Here is a 23255-nt window from a genome sequence, read left to right as displayed (position 1 = left end):
AGCAAGCCAATCCAAAGAGTTAGCATTTATTTGTAATGAAGGTTGGCAATAACAATACTCCTAGTATTCTTTTTTTTAATTTCAGTTTATTTTTTTAAATATAATTTATTGTCAAATTGGCTAACATACAGTGTGTGCAGTGTGCTCTTGGGGTTGGGGGTAGATCTTAGCATTCTTAGTAAATTCTTATTTTAAAATTATTGACTAACAACAAACACCATATAAGTTAAAATATTAGATTTTGAACCCAATATCATATAAGTGAGGAGGAACCATGGAAAGGAGTATAAAATCTTTCCACTTCTGAGTTCCTTTGAATAATATGGTTGACTAGGTCAAGCATTATTCTACAGCAAATCTCCAGTCTTTCTCTCCACAATGTATTCGCAGGAAATGTTAAAAGAAAAGCCTGTGATCTTTATTATACCACTCAGTCCATGAGGGACAAAGATAGGAATATCAGAGAAGACTAGAGATTTGGGAGGGCTCTTGTACACATACTAATCAATTGATTATTGAGTTGGTTCTGACAAACTATTGATCTTCCAAAGTCAACAACATTGGTTAATAGTAAGTTAACTGGTGGCTGATTTTTTGTTAGAATGAGTTTAGCTGATTCTTTTTTTATCTTTTTATTTATTTATTTATTTATTTATTTATTTATTTATTTATTTGACTACAAGTAGTTTATTTGGAAGGTGATTCTGGTAAATGTTTGGGAGGGATCTGGGAACCAGGATGTGTGTGTTTGTGTGTGTGTGTGTGTATGTGTGTGTGTGTGTGTGTGTGTGTGTGTGTAATTTCAATGCACAGTTTTGTCTAAAAAATTTACCTCCAATTTTGCTTAACTATCATTCTTTGGGCTGTCTTTCATTATTGCATTTCTAACATTTTCACTCAGCTATATGATGTCTTTGCAATTATTTTATTACACGTGCTGTAAAAAGCCATTTGGAATGTGGGTCTAAAACCAAATACCGAAATATGCAATAGTAAGTATTGTAAATGCTGTGAATGTACTTTTTTTTTTTTTTTAATTTTTTTTTTTTCAACTTTTATTTATTTTTGGGACAGAGAGAGACAGAGCATGAACGGGGGAGGGGCAGAGAGAGAGGGAGACACAGAATCGGAAACAGGCTCCAGGCTCCGAGCCATCAGCCCAGAGCCTGACGCGGGGCTCGAACTCACGGACCGCGAGATCGTGACCTGGCTGAAGTCGGATGCTTAACCGACTGCGCCACCCAGGCGCCCTGACTGTGAATGTACTTTTAAGAAAGTAAGTGAAGTCTAGATTTTGAATTTGGCATTGTTGTGCCTGACTGCTGTTATTCTTAACACAATAGATCAATTTTTACTTTTTTTTCCTTTTGTATCTTTCGTACGCTAGCCTTGGTAAACAGTAGAACTTTGTGAGATAAAGGTAGGGAGGAGTGGATGAATGAAGGAAAATGAATACTCTCATGTTTACTTCATCTAGCTAACTAATGTTCTTTTATTTAAAAACTCACCTTCTGCATAATGATTAATTTTATATTTAAATTCATTTAAAATAGTTATATTAAATTTGAAAATTAATGCTTGTAAATATGACCTATAAAGGTAAAGATAGTACTTTTATTAACTTCAATAATCACAGTACAAGTAAAATAATCACAGGCAAGGTAAAAGACTTTAGATATGGGGCACCTGGGTGGCTCAGTCAGTTAAGTGTCTGACTCTTGGTTTTGCCTCCGTCATAATATCACAGTTCGTGAGTTTGAGCCCCAGTGCCATTGGTCTCTGTGCTGACAGCGTGGATCCTGCTTGGGATTCTCTCTCTCTTTCTCTCTGCTCCTTCTCTGCCCATGACCCCCCACCCCAATATAAATAAATAAACTTAAAAAAAGCAGGCTTTATGGGGCGCCTGGGTGGCTCAGTCGGTTAAGCGTCCGACTTCCGCTCAGGTCATGATCTCACAGTCCGTGAGTTCAAGCCCCGTGTAGGGCTCTGTGCTGACAGCTCAGAGCCTGGAGCCTGTTTCAGATTCTGTGTCTCCCTCTCTCTCTGCTCCTCCCCTGCTCATGCTCTGTCTCTCTCTGTCTCAAAAATAAATAAAAACATTAAAAAAAAAAACAAAAACAAAAACAGGCTTCAGGTATGAAAGCCCAAAGAAGAAGTCAGTGATTCAAAGACAGAGAAATGTTAGTGGCACTACTGATGGTGAGCTTGTACTGATATCGGCACAAGGTCGTTTCAGTCAGCATCATTTCCGGCCAGTGTCTGGAAAGTCACAAAACCCAGAAGTTGTCAAGGAAATTAATCCCTACTGTAATAGAAATTTGAGTTCACTTTAATAGGTGATATAAACATCTAAACTCCTGTAAGTATTTTCTTCATTCACTTTTGCATTTGGAGAAGTAAAAGAAAAATATATAGCATAGTGTTTTCAAATGTTCTTTTTAAAGATTCCCATGATGTGGCAAAGATTATTTCCTACTTTGGAAGAAAATTACACGATTACATCTGCAATCTCATAATAATCTTGGGATAACTGGTCCATCAGCTTAGTCATTTACATAGGGTGGGCAGAAATTCATTACTTTAAAAAATTAGTTGCAATGAATAAGCAAGCAAGGTACAAGACCTTTATTGAAGAGATTTTAACAAGATTTTTAAAACTGTACAATGAAGATGTGATAATCTGATGTGTTTCAGAAAATGCTATTAATTACCATTTAGGGTTTCAGATGTCCTAAATTATAGACCAATTACTTTTCACGTTGATTTTTATAATTTAATCTCTTGCTCTTCTCTGTGAGATGTTCTTTAACATCTCATGACTAAACAAACAAACAAAACAAAAGAGAAAGAAAACAAACCTTCCCTTTCTGGCAGTCCCTGTGGTCTCTATTGAAAGCAAATAAGTTCCACTATAAGTTATATATATAACAAATATAGTCCCTTTCTTTACGAAATAGAATTAAGTATAATAAATACATACATACATACATACATACATACATACATAAATACATACATAAATAAATAAATGCCAGATGTGTCAAAGAAAAAGTAACGCCCCATGTAATAAGTGTGATTTTCATCCTGGCATAGTTTGTAATTTTGAGTAACACTAGAACAAGAGGAAATTATATTTTAAGGTCAGTCTTTGAAAATGCTAACTATAATTATTTAATTTCAAGGCATGCTCTCTTTTTGGAAAGTGTATGGCACATTTAATTAGATTTAAACTTTTTTTTAACACTGCTACTTGAATGTAACAGAAATTATAGCAATTTAGATATGACTTTCAACCTCATAAAAAGGACTAATGCAAAAGTCCTAGCCACAGCAACCAGAGAACAAAAAGAGATAAAAGGAATACAAATCAGCAAGGAAGAGGTCAACTTTCACTATTTGTAGATGACATGTGATAATCGATATAGAAAACCTGAAAGATTCCACCAAAAACTGCTAGAACTGATACATGAATCAGTGAATTCACAGGATATAAAATCAACATACACAAATATGTTACATTTCTATACACCAATAATGAGGCAGTAGAAAGAGAAATTAAGTAATCAATCCCATTTACAGTTACATCAAAAACAATAAGACACCTAGGAATAAATATCACCAAAGAGGTGAAAGACCTATACTCCAACAACTATAAAATACTGATGAAAGACATTGAAGCAGACCCAAATAAATGGAAAGACATTCCATGCTCATGGATTGGAAAAATAAATATTGTTAAAATGTCCATATTACCCAAAGCAGTCTACATATTGAATGCAATCCCTATCAAATGCCACCAGCCTTTTTCACAGAGTTCAGCTAGAGCAAAAAATTCTAAAATTTGTATGGAACCACACACACACACACACACACAAACCCGAAGAGCCAAAGCAACCCTGAAAAGAAAAGTAAAGCTGGAGGTATCATAATTCTTGACTTTAAGTTATATTACAAAGGAGTAGTGATCAAAGCAGTATGGTACTGGCACAAAAATAGATACATAGATCAATAGAACAGGACAGAAAACCCATAAATGAACCCTCAACTATATAGCCAACTAATCTTTGACAAGGCAGGAGAGAATATCCAATAGGAAAAAGACAATCTCTTCAACCGTACAGACAGCAACATGCAAAAGAATGAAACTGGACCACTTTCTTACATCATACCCAAAAGAAATTCAAATGGATTAAATACCTAAATGTGAAACATGAACCCATTAAAATCCTAGAGGAGAACGCAGGTAGTAACCTCTTTGACATTGGCCATAACAAGTTCTTACTAGACACATCTCTGGAGGCAAGTGAAACTAAAGCAAAACTAGACTATTGAGACTTCATCAAAATAAAAACTTGTGCACACCAAAGGGAAAGACGAGCAAACTAAAAGGCAACCTTTGAAATGGGAGAAGATATTTGCAAATAACATATCTCATAAAGGGTAAGTATCTAAAATATATATAGAACTTATAAAACTCAACACCCAAAAAACAAATAATTCAATTAAAAGTGGGTAGAAGACATGAATAGACATTTTCTGAAAAGTAGACCTACAGATGACTAACAGACACATGAAAACCTGCTCAACTTCACTCATCATCAGGGGTATACAAATCAAAACCACAATGAGATATCACCTCATAACTGTCAGAATGGCTAAAATTAATAACACAGGAAAAAACAGGAGTTGGTGAGAATGTGGAGAAAGGGGAACCCTCCTGCACTGTAGCTGGGATTGCAGACTGTTGCAGCTACTCTGGAAAATACTATGGAGGTTCCTCAAAAACTTAAAATGGAACTACCCTATGATCCAGCTACTGCATCTGGAACATATATCATATATGTATATTGGAATATATATATATATATGAGTATATATGAAATATATATATATATTCCATTTTATTTAACACACACACATATATATATATACATATACATATATATAATGGAATATTTTGGAATATATACACACACATATATATAATGGAATATACATGTGTATATATATAAATATAATGGAATATATTCTATTTTATATTTAATTTTAATTTATATTTAATATTTAATATAAATATTTAATATTATTCGCATATATGTGTAATGGAATATTTCTTTGCCATAAAAAGAATGAATCTTGGGGTCCCTGGGTGGCTCAGTTGGTTAAGCGTCCAAATTCAGATCAGCTCATGATGTTGGTTTGTGGGTTCGAGCCCCACGTCAGGCTCTGTGCTGACAGCTTGGAGCCCGGAGCCTGCTTTGGATTCTGTGCCTCCCTCTCTTTCTGTCCCTCCCTCTCTCATGCTCTGTCTCTCTCTCTCTCAAAAATAAATAAACATTGAAAAAAATTTTTTTAAAAGAATGAATCTTGCCATTTGCAATCACATGGATGGAAACAGACAGTATTTTGCTAAGCAAAATAATTCAGTCAAAGAAAGACACATACCATATGATTTCCCTCATATGTAGAATTTAAGAAACAAACAAAGGAGCATAGGGGAAAAAAGAGAGAGAGGTAAACCAAGAGACATACACGTAACTATAAAGAACAAGCTGATGGGTACTAGAGTGGGAGGTGGGTGGGGGGGTTATGTTAAGTAATTGATTGGGATTAAGGAGGGCACTTGCTGTGATGATCACTGGGTGTTATATGGTAGTGTTGAATCACTAAATTGTACACCTGAAACTAATGCTATGTTGTATGTTACCTCACTGGGATTTAATTTTTTTAATGTTTATTTATTTTTGAGAGAGAAAGAGAGAAACAGACTGTGAACAGGGGAGGGGCAGAGAGAGAGAGGGAGACACCGAAACTGAAGTAGGCTCCAGGCTTCAAGCTGTCAGCACAGAGCCCGACACGGGGCTCAAACTTAGGACCCCTGAGATCATGATGTGAGCCAAAATTGGACATTTAACCAACTGAACCACCCAGGTGCCCTCTACCTGGGATTTTAAATTAAAACTTAAAAAAGAAGAACTAATGTATTTTTTCATTATATTTATCCAATACAGTAATTTTGCATTTTTCTTTCAGCTTCATTTCTGCTTTCAATTTTGTTTTATTACTTTTAATATTTTTCACAAAATAATGAAATAATTGTTCGGATTTAGATGACAAATTATACAGCTCAATTTAATTGTTAAAACATATTCATCATGGCTTGAATGCTTTCAGAAATATGTCATAAAACACTTTTGTTTTCAATGCATTTTATAAAATTTCTTAAAAAAAATATTAGTGTACCTATTTAAGTTAAAAATTAGTATACCTACTTAAATTGGAGTTTTCCTAACTAAATGAGGTTGGTTGGACAGCAAGATTGGCTTTTCCAATTTACTTATATGGTGGGCATTTTTCATAAGCAAAAGGGGCTATATTTTGTAAATATATGATAAAATGTTTTAATAAAATGTGTTTACATAGAAATATCTATTAACAAATGTGTGTTGAAATGAATAATATTTCAATGTTTCCAACTTGTTTTCTATTTATTGGATTAAACAAGGTGAAATTGAGAAATAACAGGTAGATAACTATAGCCATTAGTAAAGGTGCAGTGGATTCTGTGATATGCTTTCCAGGAACTGAGACAGTAAGTGACTCCATTAATTCATCCTTTGGCAGTTTTCCAGTATCTAGTGTTCAAGTCAAATAGTCTTAAGCCAAGTTATATATGGGTATTCTTTAAAAAAATATTCTCTTCTCCTTGCTGTCTTTCCTTATAGTCTATCTTTGTGTGGCTCTATGACCATTACTGGTAATGATAGAACTGAGATTAGTGGCATGGTTCTAAGAGAAAAAAAAGTCACCTTCCAGGTTTGATTTTAACCCACATGGGCAAAGGAGTATATGAGGTTGTATGCAGAAGTATCTCAGTTAACTAAGCTGAATTTGGAAATATGTACCAGATTTCATTCTATGAGTTTCAATCATCATATAGAGTAGGAAGATTAGGTCCAATGTGAGAAAACTAAAATGTGAAATCTTGTCAATTCAGCAGTTCTGCTGAATGGCCAGGTCCAGGTTTTGTTCATACTTACAAGTACCCAAAGAGGAATGGAAATAAATGTCTTTTGGATTAAAGAGTTTGATAACATTATTTATATTAAATATAATGTGTTGTCAAATTGGTTTCCATACAACATCCGATGCTCATCCCAACAGGTGCCCTCCTCAATGCCAATCACCCACTTTCCCCTCTCTCCCACCCCTCATCAAACCTCAGTTTGTTCTCAGTATTTAAGAGCCTCTTATGGTTTGCCTCCCTCCCTCTCTGTAACTTTTTTCCCCTTCCCCTCCCCCCATGGTCTTCTGTTGTGTTTCTCAGGATCCACATATGAGTGAAAACATATGGTATCTGTCTGTCTTTCTCTGTCTGACTTATTTCACTTAGCATAATACCCTCCAGTTCCATCCACATTGCTACAAATGGCCAGGTTTCATTCTTTCTCATTGTCAAGTAGTAGTCCATTATATATATAAACCACATCTTCTTTATCCATTCATCAGTTGATGGACATTTAGGCTCTTTCCATAATTTGGCCATTGTTGAAAGTGTTGCTATAAACCTTGGGGTACAAGTGTCCCTATGCATCAGCATTCCTGTATCCCTTGGGTAAATTCCTAGCAGTGCTATTACTGGGTCATAGGGTAGATCTATTTTTTGAGGAACCTCCACACTGTTTTCCAGACTGGCTGCACCAGTTTGCATTCCCACCAACAGTGCAAGAGGGTTCCCCTTTATCCACATCCTTGCCAGCATCTATAGTCTCCTGATTTGTTCATTTTAGCTGCTCTGACCAGTGTGAGGTGGTATCTCAGTGTGGTTTTGGTTTGTATCTCCCTGATAAGGAGTGATATTGAGCATCTTTTCATGTATCTGTTGGCCATCTGGATATCTTCTTTAGAAAATTGTCTATTCATGTCTTTTGTCCATTTCTTCACTGGATTGTTTTTCAGGTGTGGAGTTTGGTGAGTTCTTTATAGATTTTGAATATTAGCCCTTTATCTGATATGTCATTTGCAAATATCTTTTCCCATTCCGTCGGTTGCCTTTTAGTTTTGTTGATAAGAGTTTGATAACTTTAAATTCAACTTCAAGTGGGTCACTAACAGGAATATTGAAGTCACTGATAATAAAAGAATATAGGACATAGATAAAATTGTCCCAAACTGAAAGATACACACAACAAGATCAAACATCTCTTCGGGAGTAAAATATAAAACTGAATTAAATTTAAATTTGAAAAATAGAGAAACAGTAATTTATAAATGTCGTTAACCACAAAATATCATTATAAGCACATTATGTGATATATTTTAATATACAACAGATTTAAACTCAAATATTGTGGCATTGGTTGTGATATCTGCCAAGTTTTCTCCTTAATAAGAAGTTAAATCTTTTACAGGTTTTCATGTTTTATCTGTATAAGAATCAAGTTTTACTTAAAAAATTTTTTTTTAATCCTTATTTATTTTTGGGGGGTGAGGGGCAAGGAGAGAGGGAGACCTGGAATCCAAAGCAGGCTTCAGGCTCTGGGCTGTCAGCACAGAGCCCCACGCGGGGCTCCAACTCACGGACCGCGAGATCATGACCTGAGCCGAAGTCGGTCGCTCAACCGACTGAGCCACCCAGGTGCCCCCATATTTTACTCTTATATACACGTGTCAAATCATTATATTGTATGCCTTACATTTATGCAATGTTGTATGTCGATTATATTTTCATAAAACTAGAAAAATATATCTATTACCTATTTGGGAGGTCTTCCACCAAGATACTGAAAGAATTCAACCATGAGACATGGGCAGACTCACTGCATGTGAGCAGTTGAAGACAAGTTCTGTCACTTCTTGGCCACATGGTGAATCCGAAGTGGTGATAGAACCTGTTTTTGTTTGTTTGTTTGTTTTCTAATTAAAAATTTTCCTTTCTATAATGTGCTTTGATTTTGCTTTAGTTTGGGGTTTTGTTTCTGTTAATTAATTTTTTAAGTTATTCACATTGGTGGCAGCAATGATTGGAATCTGATTTCATACTCCGAGTATTTGTTAAATGTAATAAAGATTCATAGACATCTATTCTCTGTTGGATGAAAGGCAATGAAATGTCTGCTGTTAGTCTTTTTTGTTTGTTTATTTATACACTTAAACTTAAATCAACTGAGAATCCTATGGCCACTGGGCTGAAGGTGAGCTCTTTGATATCTGGTAAAATAAATATTTTTATTCACATTTGACCCATGATGGAAATTATGGAATTGAAGCTCTAAAACCTCTCTGTGTTTGTTAGTCTGTGTGTCAGTAATTCAGAAACGCATATATCTTTAATTAAATGAATGTGTAATGTTTTTGTTCTTCCAGAGGTTATTAATAACATAGATGACAAAGTCTGTTAAATTAAAAAGAGTTTGTTTGGAATGACTTAGGGAAATAATTGTTTATGTAAATTAAATAATCCTAAAATTCCCAGAAATATAAGGAAATTTAATTTCTAAAACATAAGTGTGCTTTAAATATACTTTAACTTTTATAAGTACTAATTTAGAAATAAATTATGAATCTAGGTTCACATAAATTAGATTAAACTTTGGCAAACAAGGCTAATTTAATTTTAGTTTAACAGAAACAGCTAAAAAACCCCAGCTATACCTTCTCTGATTTATCAGGTGTAATACAAATCTATTCGGGTATGCTTTTCTTAAACACATACAAGTTTAGTGGTCACATAAGGTAACATTCATCCTATTAATTTTTAATATGACAAAAAAGCAAATTGATTTTTAACTAAATTGAATAAACATTTTGACAGGGTTTTTTTTTTCAGTATCAGCAATAATTATATTTTGTAATAGGTCAGCTTGAAGACAATTTTCATCTTTAGATAACAGATAATCATTGGATATTGAGAATATTTTTAAGTAATAAAGAATATGGGAACATTGATTACCAAGCCTAGTTCTTAAGTTACATGATTTTGCATCTTATTTTTGCATACTACAAAGAGGCTAGATCTTTGAGTTATGTTCATGAACGTGTTCATTTTGTCATTTTGAGAAGTTTGTAGGTGTAGAAAGTTGTGTTAATAGTTCTGTGAGTCTGCTAACATGCTGGTGGTGTATGACAGATGGTTTTCAGTTCCTCCTCTGTCCTCCCAATTTGCCTGTGACTGAGAGAATTCTTGTCTTGGATGTGGGACTTTCAGTGGTAAAACCCAGACAAATCAGAGGAAGTCAGCCACCCCACTGATAGTGAATTACATTGTTAAAAGCTGTAATCAATATAAGTGTTTGAGTCTAAACTTGGTAGCAATAGCGGTATAGATATAAAAATAAATAAATAGGGGCGCCTGGGTGGCGCAGTCGGTTAAGCGTCCGACTTCAGCCAGGTCACGATCTCGCGGTCCGTGAGTTCGAGCCCCGCATCAGGCTCTGGGCTGATGGCTCAGGGCCTGGAGCCTGTTTCCGATTCTGTGTCTCCCTCTCTCTCTGCCCCTCCTCCGTTCATGCTCTGTCTCTCTCTGTCCGAAAAATAAATAAAAAAAAAACGTTGAAAAAATAAATAAATAAATAAATAAACAAGTAAAATTGCAATGCTCGCTTTCTACTTTAAAAAGATGTGTGTGTGTGTGTGTGTGTGTGTGTGTGTGTGTGTGTGTATGCCTGTGCACGCACACATTTTTCTCCAGATCCCTGTATATTGTCAAAAATTTTGACAATGTCTTCCCCCAGTTTTTTGTCTTTGTGGGAAAAACAAACATTATTTATATGTTGAAACTGAAATAGAATGTTAAAAATTTTGATTGGTTTACATGAATATAGCAGCAATAAATGCATCGTATATTAATAATCTTTGGTATTATGGAATCAGTATAAATTCACAGGCCTCTGAGATGTATTTTAAAGTAAATCTTCAGGGGCGCCTGGGTGGATCAGTTGGTTAAGCGTCCGACTTCCGCTCAGGTCATGATCTCACGGTCTGTGAGTTCGAGCCTGGCGTCGGGCTCTGTGCTGACAGCTCAGAGCCGGGAGCCTGCTTCCGATTCTGTGTCTCCCTCTCTCTCTGACTCTCCCCCGTTCATGCTCTGTCTCTCTCTGTCTCAAAAATAAATAAAACATTAAAAAAATTAAAAAAAAATAAAGTAAGTCTTCAGTATGAATGACTATCATAAAGAACAAAGCAACAAATATCAATTTTATTTTTTATTTGCATTTGAAAATGAATTTTATTTACTTATTTATAATATTCAAGTCTAAAATGTCATGGAATGTATTAAAATCTTAGTGGGCTGTTTCCATGATTTGTTGCTTATTACCTTTTCAATATGAGTGAATGATCGTTTTTTCTGTGTGATCTGCCTAGATTCTGTGTTTTACCCATAGTAATTGCCTATTCTTTGCGTTCACTTAATGACCTTGATAGTTTAAAGAAACAACAATATCTCAGTCAAGAAAGAGCTAATTTTTTATGAATATGTTACTTTGTATGTTAACTATCAAATATTTTATGATCACATTAATAAAATAAGTAAGCATGTATTGTGTCTCAAATACTCATGGTTCTATTTTAATCAAGTATCCAAATCTCCTCTGATAATTTTTTTTTTGCTTTTCCAGATTAGATCCTGACAATAGAACAAAGGACAGGAAATGAAATTAAATAATGAAATGAAATGAAATGAAATATAAAAGAAATAATTTTTTTGTACCAAAGATCAATTTTGAGATAATGCCCATGGTCCCCTGGAAAAAAATCACAGAGCTTTTCTCTTTCACACTATAAAGAGAGGGATGCTAGAAATACACTTATTTGATATGTTACTACTGATGAACTTGAATGGAAAAGATGATCAGAAGATGTATGTAACTTTCCTTAGGTTAGAGCTGTATGTATAGGGAAAATGTTATTGATAGCGATTTAAACTGGTATGCTTTATAAGAGTCCCTAGAGATTTGTCAATGTCCTCCTTCTTATATCTTCTAAACTCAGAGAAAACACTGATATAGTTACCATGAACTCTCAGTAAAATTTTTCTGTGTGCCTGGATGGCTCAGTCTGTTAAGTGTCTGACTCTTGATTTTGGCTCAGTCCATGATCTCATGGTTTTTGAGTTCGAGCCCTACATCAGGCTCTGTACAGGCAGTGTGGAGCCTGCTTGGCATTCTCTCTCTCTCCCACTGTCTTCCCCTCCCCTGCTCATTCTCTCTCTCTCTCTCTCTCTCTCTCTCTCTCTGTCTCTCTTTCTCTCTAAATAAACTTTAAAAATTATAAAAATAAAATTTTCCTATATTTTTCAGAGCTGGTGCTAATAATAGGCAACCATGGCATAGTATTGTAAGTCAAAATTTCAGTTAGTCAAAATGTTTACTAGCCTTACTTTTAAAATTTGATTCTAGCATCTTCTATGCTAGTGGTTTTCAATTATAGAATGCACATTACACTTAACCATGGAGTTTTATAAAAATATAAATATCTAGGCCTTCCTTCAGTGTTATTGACTCTCTTTCCTTAATATTCTAATTATATTCTTGGTGTGTACTTATAATGTAATTTAGTATAACTTACAGATGTTTATGTAATGTCTCAGGATTATTGCATGTTATACATCAACTTTTTCCTCTCTAAAAGTTATGTTATTCCATTCTCATAAATCAGATTACATACTCTCTGTGTTCTTTGAAATGAGATTAAGTACTCTCTGTGTTCTTTGAAATATAATTAGATATTTCTTTTCTGAAATGTTTTCTGAAATGGCTTCAGCCTATTTCATATGCCATAGACACTGTCACATCTTTTTGTCAGTAACACTAGTCTTGTCATCACTCTCATCAGAACTTTTACATTTGGAAATAACTACAGATAAATTCATCACAACATCTTAAACCTCTGTCACCTACAGATAGGATTTGTTCTCCTCTCATGCTTCCATAAAAATCCTGCGATCAGCTATAAGCCAGGATTTGTCTTCAACAAAGAAGACTGTCTTCCACAGGACAAATAGGGCCCTGTGAAAAAGGACTGTACCCGATATTTCAATATATTGACACTTCAAAGAATAACTCTTAGGATAGCCCACACTGATAGTATCATTTAGAAAATCTTCAGACTGTTCCAGTGGACACATGAAGGATTTCCCAGAAGTTTTTATTCAAGAAGCAGGCAACTTCATGATTGGACTGATAAAGGATGATTATATTAACTTGTTTGGTACATTGTTGATGTTACTTTAATGTTTTATTTTCCAAATGTGTTTCCAAGCATGTTCCTCATGCTTCCTGAACTATCAGGAAATCATAACCACTTAGTAGACTCAGTTTTTTAAATGAAATGAAACATCTTTAAATGATACCTTATTCTAACTGACCACCCGTTTCCCAAATCAGAAACTCTCCTTGGGTCCCTTTATATGCAATATATGTATTTGCATAGATTCAATAAGAGTTTGTCCTTTTGATCAGAATATAATGGAAAAAGTAGGTTATGCAACCAAGGCTTTAACTGTAATATCACATTTGAGAATGGTGCCCATTTAATCAGGAAAAACTAAGGGACTAAGGTCTTCCATTTGGAGCCAATACTTATATACTCATAAATCCCTCTCAGAAAAACTAGCATGGCTTGCAAAGTCCTAGCTTTATAAGTGTTGAGAAAGGTCACATTCTACCTGGCAAGATACCTGAGTATTTTAGGGACTCTGAAAAGAAAAGAATGCTCCTAAATTTATAGGTATCACAGGTGAAAATATGGTAGACAGAGTTTTTGGGATTTGTCTTCTTAGAATGAAGAGAGTAAATAAGGGGATCTTTTCTAAGTCCAGTCTGTTTCCTTATTAAAAACCTCTAGCAAAGCAAGTTTAAGAAGACACATATAGTATATAAACATTCTGGCTGCACCCATGTAAATAATGAGGCCAAATCTAATGAAACTAGCTTTAATTTGTGATCATAATTAATCTTCCATTGAAATATTTTTAATTACAAAAGGGACATTGCAATGAAAATTGAAATAAGCAAAAAAAAAAAGACCCACTAAAACACTAGATATCTTTATTGGAAAACTGCATTGTTTAGAACATGCTCTTATAGGTGACTGTATCCTTTCTATACTGGTGGGCTATTTTATAAATCTTTATGGTGAAGGAAACTTACAGCAAAGCAAAATAATTCTCATCTCTGGACATACAAATCAATTATTTGAGGGACATTGAATTTACTTCTCCTTCTTGCATGAAGAAATCCAGTTTTATGTCTATGTATACATAATTTCAACCGTCTATACTATATACAAACCTGTGCTTCCTGACTTCTCCTTTGAACTGATTGTTTCATCTACCTATTTTCCCTATTAAATTGAATTAAATACGATTTTTAACACATGAATAAAAATGTATGAAGTCATTTTATATTTCCTTGTACAATTAGAAACTAAAATTGGTAAATGTTGAAATGACTCAGACTTCAAGCACTTTATTCTTCTTAGGATAGCAGAAATGGCTCACATTTCAATGAGCATAATTACCATAAACATTTTTGTGTGTGATAACTTTAAATCATGTCTGATATCTTCCTAAGTTTATACTTTAAATTCTCCTTCTATTCTAAAGATTGTATCACCATTTCCTACTGCTGTGCCCTTACTTTCCTGGATCCATTAGCTGTAGACAGAGTTCTCTGGTGATAGTTTGAGCTTCTGTAGGCAAGACTGTAATAATGAGAGTGGAACTCAGCCACAGGGATCCCTTCGTTTAGGTTCAGCCCCCTATCCAACTCTAAGACATTCTTTATCAAGTTCCAAGAAGGAATTGAACTTCATCGAGGTGAGACCACTCGATTAGCAAGAGCATGAAGCTTGACAACACAGGGCATATTTAAGGGGATTGTCTTCCTGAGGGCTAGGATTTATGTGGGAGGGAGGCAAGAAATTAGTTGAAAGGTAGATTATAAAATGTATGCAAAGTTTTGCTTGTCTTCCAAAGTCAAAATATATCTTCCTATTTTTAATGGTTATCTCAATATTCACCTTTCATTGTATTTAAAAATGCCGCAGACCTCTAACTAAAGTAATATGATTATATTTGGCAAGAGAAAGCTGATTCTCAAATCACTTAGTGGACATTAAATTTTACAAGGTTTTTCTCTTCTTATTTTACTGACTTAAAAGTCTAGTTCTTTTTAGACTAGCAAACTTTCCTCTACTTGTAATAAAATACCTTTTACTTCCTAAATACATAAATGCTAAATAAGCTTATTTACTTCCAGGTTTTGTGGCTATTACTATATCTCTAAATATAGCTTGTTCTTTAAGTGTTTTTCAAATCTAAATTTAATCTGAAAGTGATGAGTAAGATTTCACAAGATGTTCTGAATAACTCTACCTCAGCTGGACCTAATGCCATTTTACTGTTTTGCATTGTTTTCAGTGCATATTTTAAATGACTCATTTCTTGAACTTCTGCTCAATAATTTCTAAAAGAGTTCAATTAAATTATGCACAGTTTAAGTTCTTAGTGTTCCAATTACTTTTTTCTTAGCAGTTTTAATTTCATAACATTTATAGAAAAAAAAGATTGAATTGATCTGTATTATTTTACACAGAAACGTTGAATTGCATGTCTTTAGGTTGCTCGTGTAGTTTGTTTAATTCTATTTTTGGCCAGGGAAGCGCTTTTGTGTCATCAGAAAATAACAACAGTCTAAGAAAGTGTCTATCAATTTGCAAATTGTCAAGGCATTCTGGTCACTGGAGTGTGAAGGTGGATGGAAGGAGGAAGCATGATTGCGGGTTATAGTGTATTCAACACTATTTTAATACTGAGAATCACAGCTGAAAAAGAAGTCAGTTAACTTATTGAACTTAACTCTAGCCTTTGGATTCAGCTTTGGAGATAGAGTTCTTAAATGCTTATATTGATTCTGTGGTTTTAATTAGACTTGGGACCATTTTCTAGATTCTCTGAATAAAATGTGGTATCTGAATTAAAGCTGATATGGTTGATGTGTTTTCCTCAAAATTATGCAAGATGAGCTAATATTGGAGTCTTTATTATTTTATTTCTTTAATTATTAAGCAGAGCTATGTACTAATAGTTCTCTGTCTTAAAATGCATGATGCTTGCCTTTCACTTAAAAATAAATTTGTTCAATGTAATTTTATTTGTTCAAGATACTCTATATAAGCCACAAGAAAGAAATCAAGAAATACTCATGTACTAAGAATTAGTGGCAGGGGCGCCTGTGTGGCTTAGTCGGTTGTGTCTGACTTTGTCTCAGGTCATGATTTCAGGGTTCATGGGCTCGAGACCAAAATCAGGCTTTGTGCTGACAGTTCAGAGCCTGGAGCCTGTTTTGGATTCTATGTCTCCTTCTCACTCAGTCCCTCCACCACTTTCTCTCTCTCTCTCTCTCTCTCTCTTTCTCTTTCCCTCTCTCAAAAAAATAAACAATAAACATTAAAAATTAAAAAAATTAGTGGCTGATAGATTGATAGTATCCTTTTTTGTAATGATGCAAGATGAGAAAAAGGAAGGAATTAAAAATTTTAGTTGATAAAAGTGAGTATCTTTTATAAATTTTGTTTTAAAAATACTTGCAATGACTTTTGGCAAAAACCACCAGAGTCAGGCCAAACTTCATAGTCCTTCACAGGAGGACTGCCCTCACTTCAGACATCAACTACCAGATGGGGGTTCCTAGGACTCTCCTTGCTTCAAACCAACTAGCCCCAAATTTGGGAGTTTCCACTACCCTCTCTGGTTTGTTAATTCACTAGGATAACTTATACGAGACATAAAAACACTATGCTTATGATTACAGTTTTACTATAGCAAAAGGATATCAATTAGAACCAGCCAAAAGAAGAGGTCTGGGAGGTTTCCAAATGTAAAGGCTTCCATTGTCCTATCTCTGTGTAGTGGGGATATGTAACCATCCTGGCATATTGATGTGTGACCATATGCAGAGGATTGCTAAGTAGGGAAGCTCACCGAAGCTTCAGTGTTCAGTTTTGATTGGAGTTTGATTACAGAGGCATGCTTGATTGAATCATTAGTCACATAGTTACATTCATACTCTAGCTTCTAATAACTTCCTGTCACTCAGGAAATTCCAAGGATCTGGATGCCACCTCCCAGGAACTACGGACAGGGCTAGCCAAATTCTTTCTTACACAAGAATATCCAATTGAGCTAAGCAGGAAGAAATTTATAGCATGGCTTTTATAAGGCCTTAAGCTTATTAACATCAATAAAATCTCTCAAGTCTCCAAGATATAACAAGATTTGTACCATTTATGTGATTCCAAGATTATAGTAGCTACAACCACTAAATAGACATTTTGGTATGAGAGGAAGCAATGTCATCTGCTCCTCTCTCTTACATGTTACTTAATCATCTAAATGAGAAAAGAGTTATATAACAAATAACACCTGATGTATTTTTTGGCAGTGTGTTGATTATAAAAGGAATCCATGGTTTTCTTCCTGTTGGCCATACCTAGAGCTGTTTTTCTAAAGGTATAGCCAATATGAGTGCAAAGCAACCAGAACTTCTCTCCAAAAACAGCCTTGGACTGTGGATACTATTCTACAAAATCAGCATCATATCATATTTTGTCCTGATGAAGTTTTTTATCGAATTTCTTTGTGTACATTGGGTAATAACTTTCTTGGATGCAATGATTTTCCTCCTTTTTCTGTGGAAATGCTTTTTTTCTCCATGTTTTCCTCAAACCTAAAATGTTTTCCATGTTCCTTTCCACTACTTTGGGATGCTGCTCCTTTACCTCTTCTATACCACTCCTCAGATGCCTCACAGATATATTTTACCCCTCTACACTTCTATACAATCAATTATAACATTTGAAAATGATGCATGATGCATAGTCGTTTTCTATAACTGGATCTCTTCTCCATTCATCAATTACCTGAGGACTGACTAGGTCTTAAAATTTAGTATTCTCCATGGCAGAATCACACAAAGCACATAGAAGAAACTGTATAAATATGTATTTGCTTCTCTTGGCTTCTCTTGTGTAGTTTGTCTATTTCTTTCAAGTAATATTTTTCATAATAGCCCTTATTGCACTATGAGAGAATTTTAAAGAATATCTTGTGTTCTCTAGGATTCATGTCTATAATTTTATGTGTACTACATGCATTATTTACTAGGAAAATCCTCTTGATAAAAGAAAGTTATCATCTGCTTTTATCTAGAGCTGTGTGAGTCAGGGATATGGAAAGGGCACCTGTAGACACATTCTCAAGAGTTGCATGTATTTGTTTAGAGAGGATGAGAAGATATATCAAATTCTCCCAAAGGCATGTAACACTCTGTAGAATACGATATACAAGATTGACAGGGTTATTGGTACTAGTGGCCATATCAGGAGGCATCAGAGACTGAACTTTAAGGAGTAATTGCCTTCCATTAGGTTTTTCTGCATCTTGTTTCTTGATAATCCACTCTGCAATTTTTATGATGCATTATCCTAGAGGAGGCCACTTCCCACCTTAAAACATTTAAAAAATTTTTTTTTCAACGTTTATTTATTTTTGCGACAGAGAGAGACAGAGCATGAACGGGGGAGGGGCAGAGAGAGAGGGAGACACAGAATCGGAAACAGGCTCCAGGCTCTGAGCCATCAGCCCAGAGCCTGACGCGGGGCTCGAACTCGCGGACGGCAAGATCGTGACCTGGCTGAAGTCGGACGCTTAACCGACTGCGCCACCCAGGCGCCCCCACCTTAAAACATTTTAGAATTTCCCTGTCTACCAAACAGAATACAATACAAATATCAAAGCCCTCAAGAAATTAGCCAAAAAATGACTTTGAGTTTGAAAGCATGCATATTCGTTGTGTATTGAAGAGTCTAGCAGATGAAATGCATATGGGTGATATTGTTCATTTAATCATCTGTTCCTATGATGTCCCTGCTACTGTGTCTCATATCCAGGTGCTAAAATTCACCTTTCCTTCAAGATCCAGTCAAACATTATTTTCTTCATGAGGACTTCTATGACCCCTGACATCTTCCTTCAAAGTGTTAAAAAGGGCTTCTGGAATGCTGGTAATGATCTTTTTCTTGATATGAATGCAGATTGCAGTCACCATACATACAGTTAACAAGTGTGTACTTTTCTGTGTGCATGTTACTTTTAAATCAATAAATAAACTGACCCAGATTTAGGTATTCAAATGTCAGTCTTCTCACTAAGTATTAGAGCCTTTCAGAAGCAATGAGATATTGTATCTCACAGTCCCATGGAAATATTTTAACACATTATTCAAAATACCAATAATAAAATTTCATTGAAGACAAAAACATATATATGATTAATAATGATGTACAACTTTTATATATAAAGAAAATCTTTCACTAGCAGCCAAACATTTCTCATTCTTCTCTCAAGTGATGTATAAATATATTCATTTTGTGACATTTTTCATGCCTTCTTTAATAATATATATATACATGTATCTTTGCCCAGTTTCTCCTATTATTACACCCCATATTACATTAGTATGGTACATTTGTTACAATGAATGAACCGATATTGAGACATTTTTATTAAGTGAATTCTGTACCTAATTCAAATATCCTTAGTATTTAACCTAATGTCCTTTTTCTGTTCCAGGTATCCTATCCAGGATATGACTTTACATTTAGTTGTCTTGTCTTTTTCAAAGCCTGTTACTATGGGATTTTTCTTGGGCTTTCCTTGCTTGATTACCTTGACAGTTTTGAGTAGACTTGAGCGGGTATTTTGTCCCTTAGTTGATGTTTTCCTTATGATCATACTGATTTTATAGTTTTCTAAAAGAAAGATCACATAGGAAAACCGCTGTTCTCATTATATCACATCTAAGATACATACTATCAACATGATTTATTAACTGTTGATGTTAATCTTGGTCACCGGGCTAAAGTAGTATTTGTCAGGTTTCTCCATTGTAGTTACTCCTCTTCCCCTTCCCATACTGTACTCTTTGGAAAGAAATCAAGATGCACAGGTCACACTTGGGAATGGGGAGTTATGTGCCAAATCCTTGAGAACAGAATATCTTAGATTACTTGGGATTCTTCTTCATGAAACATTTGTCTTTTCCCCCTTTATTTATTTACCCAGTCATTTATTTATGTCAACATGGACTCTTGGATATTTATGTTATACTTGGGATTTTAACCCAACACTACATTATTTGTTTTGCTCAGACTTTTCCATATTTGACCATCAGGAAACTTCTCAGTTTCTCTGTAATATACTTTGTGTGTGTGTGTGTGTGTGTGTGTGTGTGTGTGTGTGTGTGTGTGTGTGTCTAATGTTTACTTAGCACTTCCTTACTTTCTGGAACAACAAGGGGCTCCAAGCTTACCCTGAATTTTTCCTGCTCCGTTTTGAGAACCAGCCATTCATTCAGGAGTCCTGATTCCTTTCATTGGAGAATGGCATTAGAAATGGAAATCTAGTAGCCAACGATACTCATTGCTACTATCATGTTTGTTGTTTTTAGGCCTTGGAAGCTGACAGATCAAAGAAACATATATGAGTATATACTAAGCCAAGTATATCCACATATATAAGTATTCGAGAAATTGATTGTATTCCCAAAATTATCAAATTTGTGGGCATACTGTTCATATATGTCTTCATTATCCTTTTAACATTCATGGAATCAGTAGTGATAATGTGTGTATATGCTAAGTCTGCCTTCTCTGTCAGCCGTCTCTAGTTCAAAGCAAGTAACCAAGAGTTCTGCATTCTGTCTCTTGTGCCATTGCATTTGGTCCTGCCATCAAAAAATTCTTTTCTTCCCTGCTCTGATTTCTCTCTTCTCCTTTTGCAACTCCAACTACATGTATGGTATACTGTTTTATATTATCTAACAGGTCCCTGAGATTCTGTTCAATCTTTTCAAACTTTTTTTTCCTCTTGATTTTGATTTATCTTCAGGTTTGCATACTCCCTTCTCTGTAATTTTTCATTTTTTAAATTCCATCCAGTGTCTTTTATATTTCATATATTATATGTTTCATCTCTAGACTCTTATTTATGTTTAAAAGGTATTTTCTAAAATAATGATATTTCCTATTTTATTGAACTATAATTGACATATAATATTTATTAGTTTCAGGTATACAAACATTGATTCAATATATGTATATGTTGTAAAATGACTATCACAAAAATATCACAATTGATATCTGTCACCACACATGTTTGCAAATTATTTTCTTGTGATGAGAACTTTTAAAATTCACTCTCTTGCAACTTTTATAAATATAATAGAGTATTATTAACAACAGTCACCATACTCTACATTACATCCCAGGGCTTCTTTATTTTAAGACTGGAAATTTGTATCTTTTGACTATCTCCACCCACTTTGCCCACTTTTACCTCCCCACATCTGGAAACCACCAATGTATTGTCTGTATCTAAGAGTTCAATTGCTCGTTTGCTTTTGGGGTTTTTGTTTGTTTGTTGTTGTTTTTGTTTTTAGAGTCCACATAGACGCGAGATCATACCATGTTTGTCTTTCTGTATCTACTTATTTCATTTGGCATAATGCCCTCAAGGTCCATCCACACATAGTGTCACAATTGGCAGATTTCCTTGTTTTTTATCTTTATCCATTCATCAATTGATGGACATTTGAGCTCTTTCCATTATTTGGCTCTATAAACATTAGGGTGCATGTGCCCCTTTGAATCAGTGTTTTTGTTTCCTTTGAATAACTTCCTAGTAGTGCAATTGCTGGGTCACAGAGTAGTTTCTATTTAACTTTGTGAGGAACCTCCATACTGGAGGTTTGCATTTCAGAGTGGCTGGACCAGTTTGTATTCTCACCAACAGTGTAAGAGGGTTCCCCTTTATCCACATCTTCACACATCTATTGTTTCCTGAGTTGTTAATTTTAACCATTTGAACAGGTGTGGCACAGTATCTCATTGTGGTTTTGATTTGTATTTCTCTGATTATGAGTCATGTGGAGCATTTTTTCCTGTCCCTGTTAGCCATTTGTATGTCTTCTTTTGAGAAATATCTGTTCATTTCTTTTGCTCATTTCTTCACTGGGTTATTTGTTGTTTGGGTCCAAGTTTGAGAAGTTCTTTAGATATTTTGGATATTTGTCCTTTATCTTATATGTCCTTTGCAAATATCTTCTCCCATTCCAAAGGTTGCCTTTTAGTTTTTTTGATTGTTATCTTTGCTGTGCAGAAATTTCTAATCTTTGTGAAGTCCCAATAGTTCATTTTCGCTTTTGTTTCCCTTGCTTCTGGAGATATGTGTAGTAAGAAGCAGCGGTGGCCAAGGTAAAAGAGTTTTCTCGTCTTTTTGATAATAGCCATTCTAACAGTCATGAGGTGATATCTCATTGTGTTTTCTTCATTTGCATTTTCATGATGATTAGTGATAGTGAGCACTTTTTTATGTACCTGTTGGGCAATTGTATGTCCTCTTTGGAAAAACATATGTTTAGATCCTCTGCCGATTTTCAATTGGATTTTTTTTTTTTTTGCCATTGAGTTGTATGAATTCTTTATATAAATTGGATATTAATTTCTTTTCAGATATATGACTTTCAAGTATTTTCTCCCATTTCATAGGTTGTCTTTTATTGTGTTGGTAGTTTCCTTTGCTGTACAGAAGCTTGTTAGTGTTCTAGTCCTAATTGTTTTACTTTTTTCCTTTGCTGCTTTACTTTTGGTGTCAAATCCAAAAAAAAATCATTGCCAATGCCAAGTCAAGAGTTTACCACCTATGTTTCACTTTTAGGAGTTTTATGGTTTCGGGTCTTTTGTTCAAGTCTTTAATTCATTTTGAGTTAATGTCTGTGAATTTTGTAAGATAGTGATACCATTTCATTCTTTTGTATGTGGCTGTCCAGTTTTCTCAATACCATTTATTGAAGAGACTGTCCTTTCCCCACTGTATATTCTCCCCTCTTTTGTTGTAAATTAATTGACCATATATGGGTGGGTTTATCTCTAGGCTCTCTATGGGTGGGTTAATTTCTGGCTCTCTATTCTGTTCTGTTGATCTATGTGTCTGTTTTTATGCCAATACCATACTATTTTGAGTTTTTACTTTGTAGTATAGTTTAAAATCAGAAACCATGCCTCCCACTTCCTTCTTCTTTCTCAAGATTGCTTGGCTATTTGGTGTCTTTTGCAGTTCAGAACAAAAGCAAACAAAAACAAACCCCACAATCTCTCTGGATATAACTGACATGGAAAAATCATTGTCCAAAATA

This window comes from Puma concolor, chromosome F2 (genome assembly GCF_028749965.1).
Source record: "Puma concolor isolate L17-30 chromosome F2, mPumCon1.1.hap2, whole genome shotgun sequence".
In the NCBI taxonomy this organism is placed as follows: domain Eukaryota; kingdom Metazoa; phylum Chordata; class Mammalia; order Carnivora; family Felidae; genus Puma; species Puma concolor.
Note: the sequence above shows the minus strand (reverse complement) of the source record.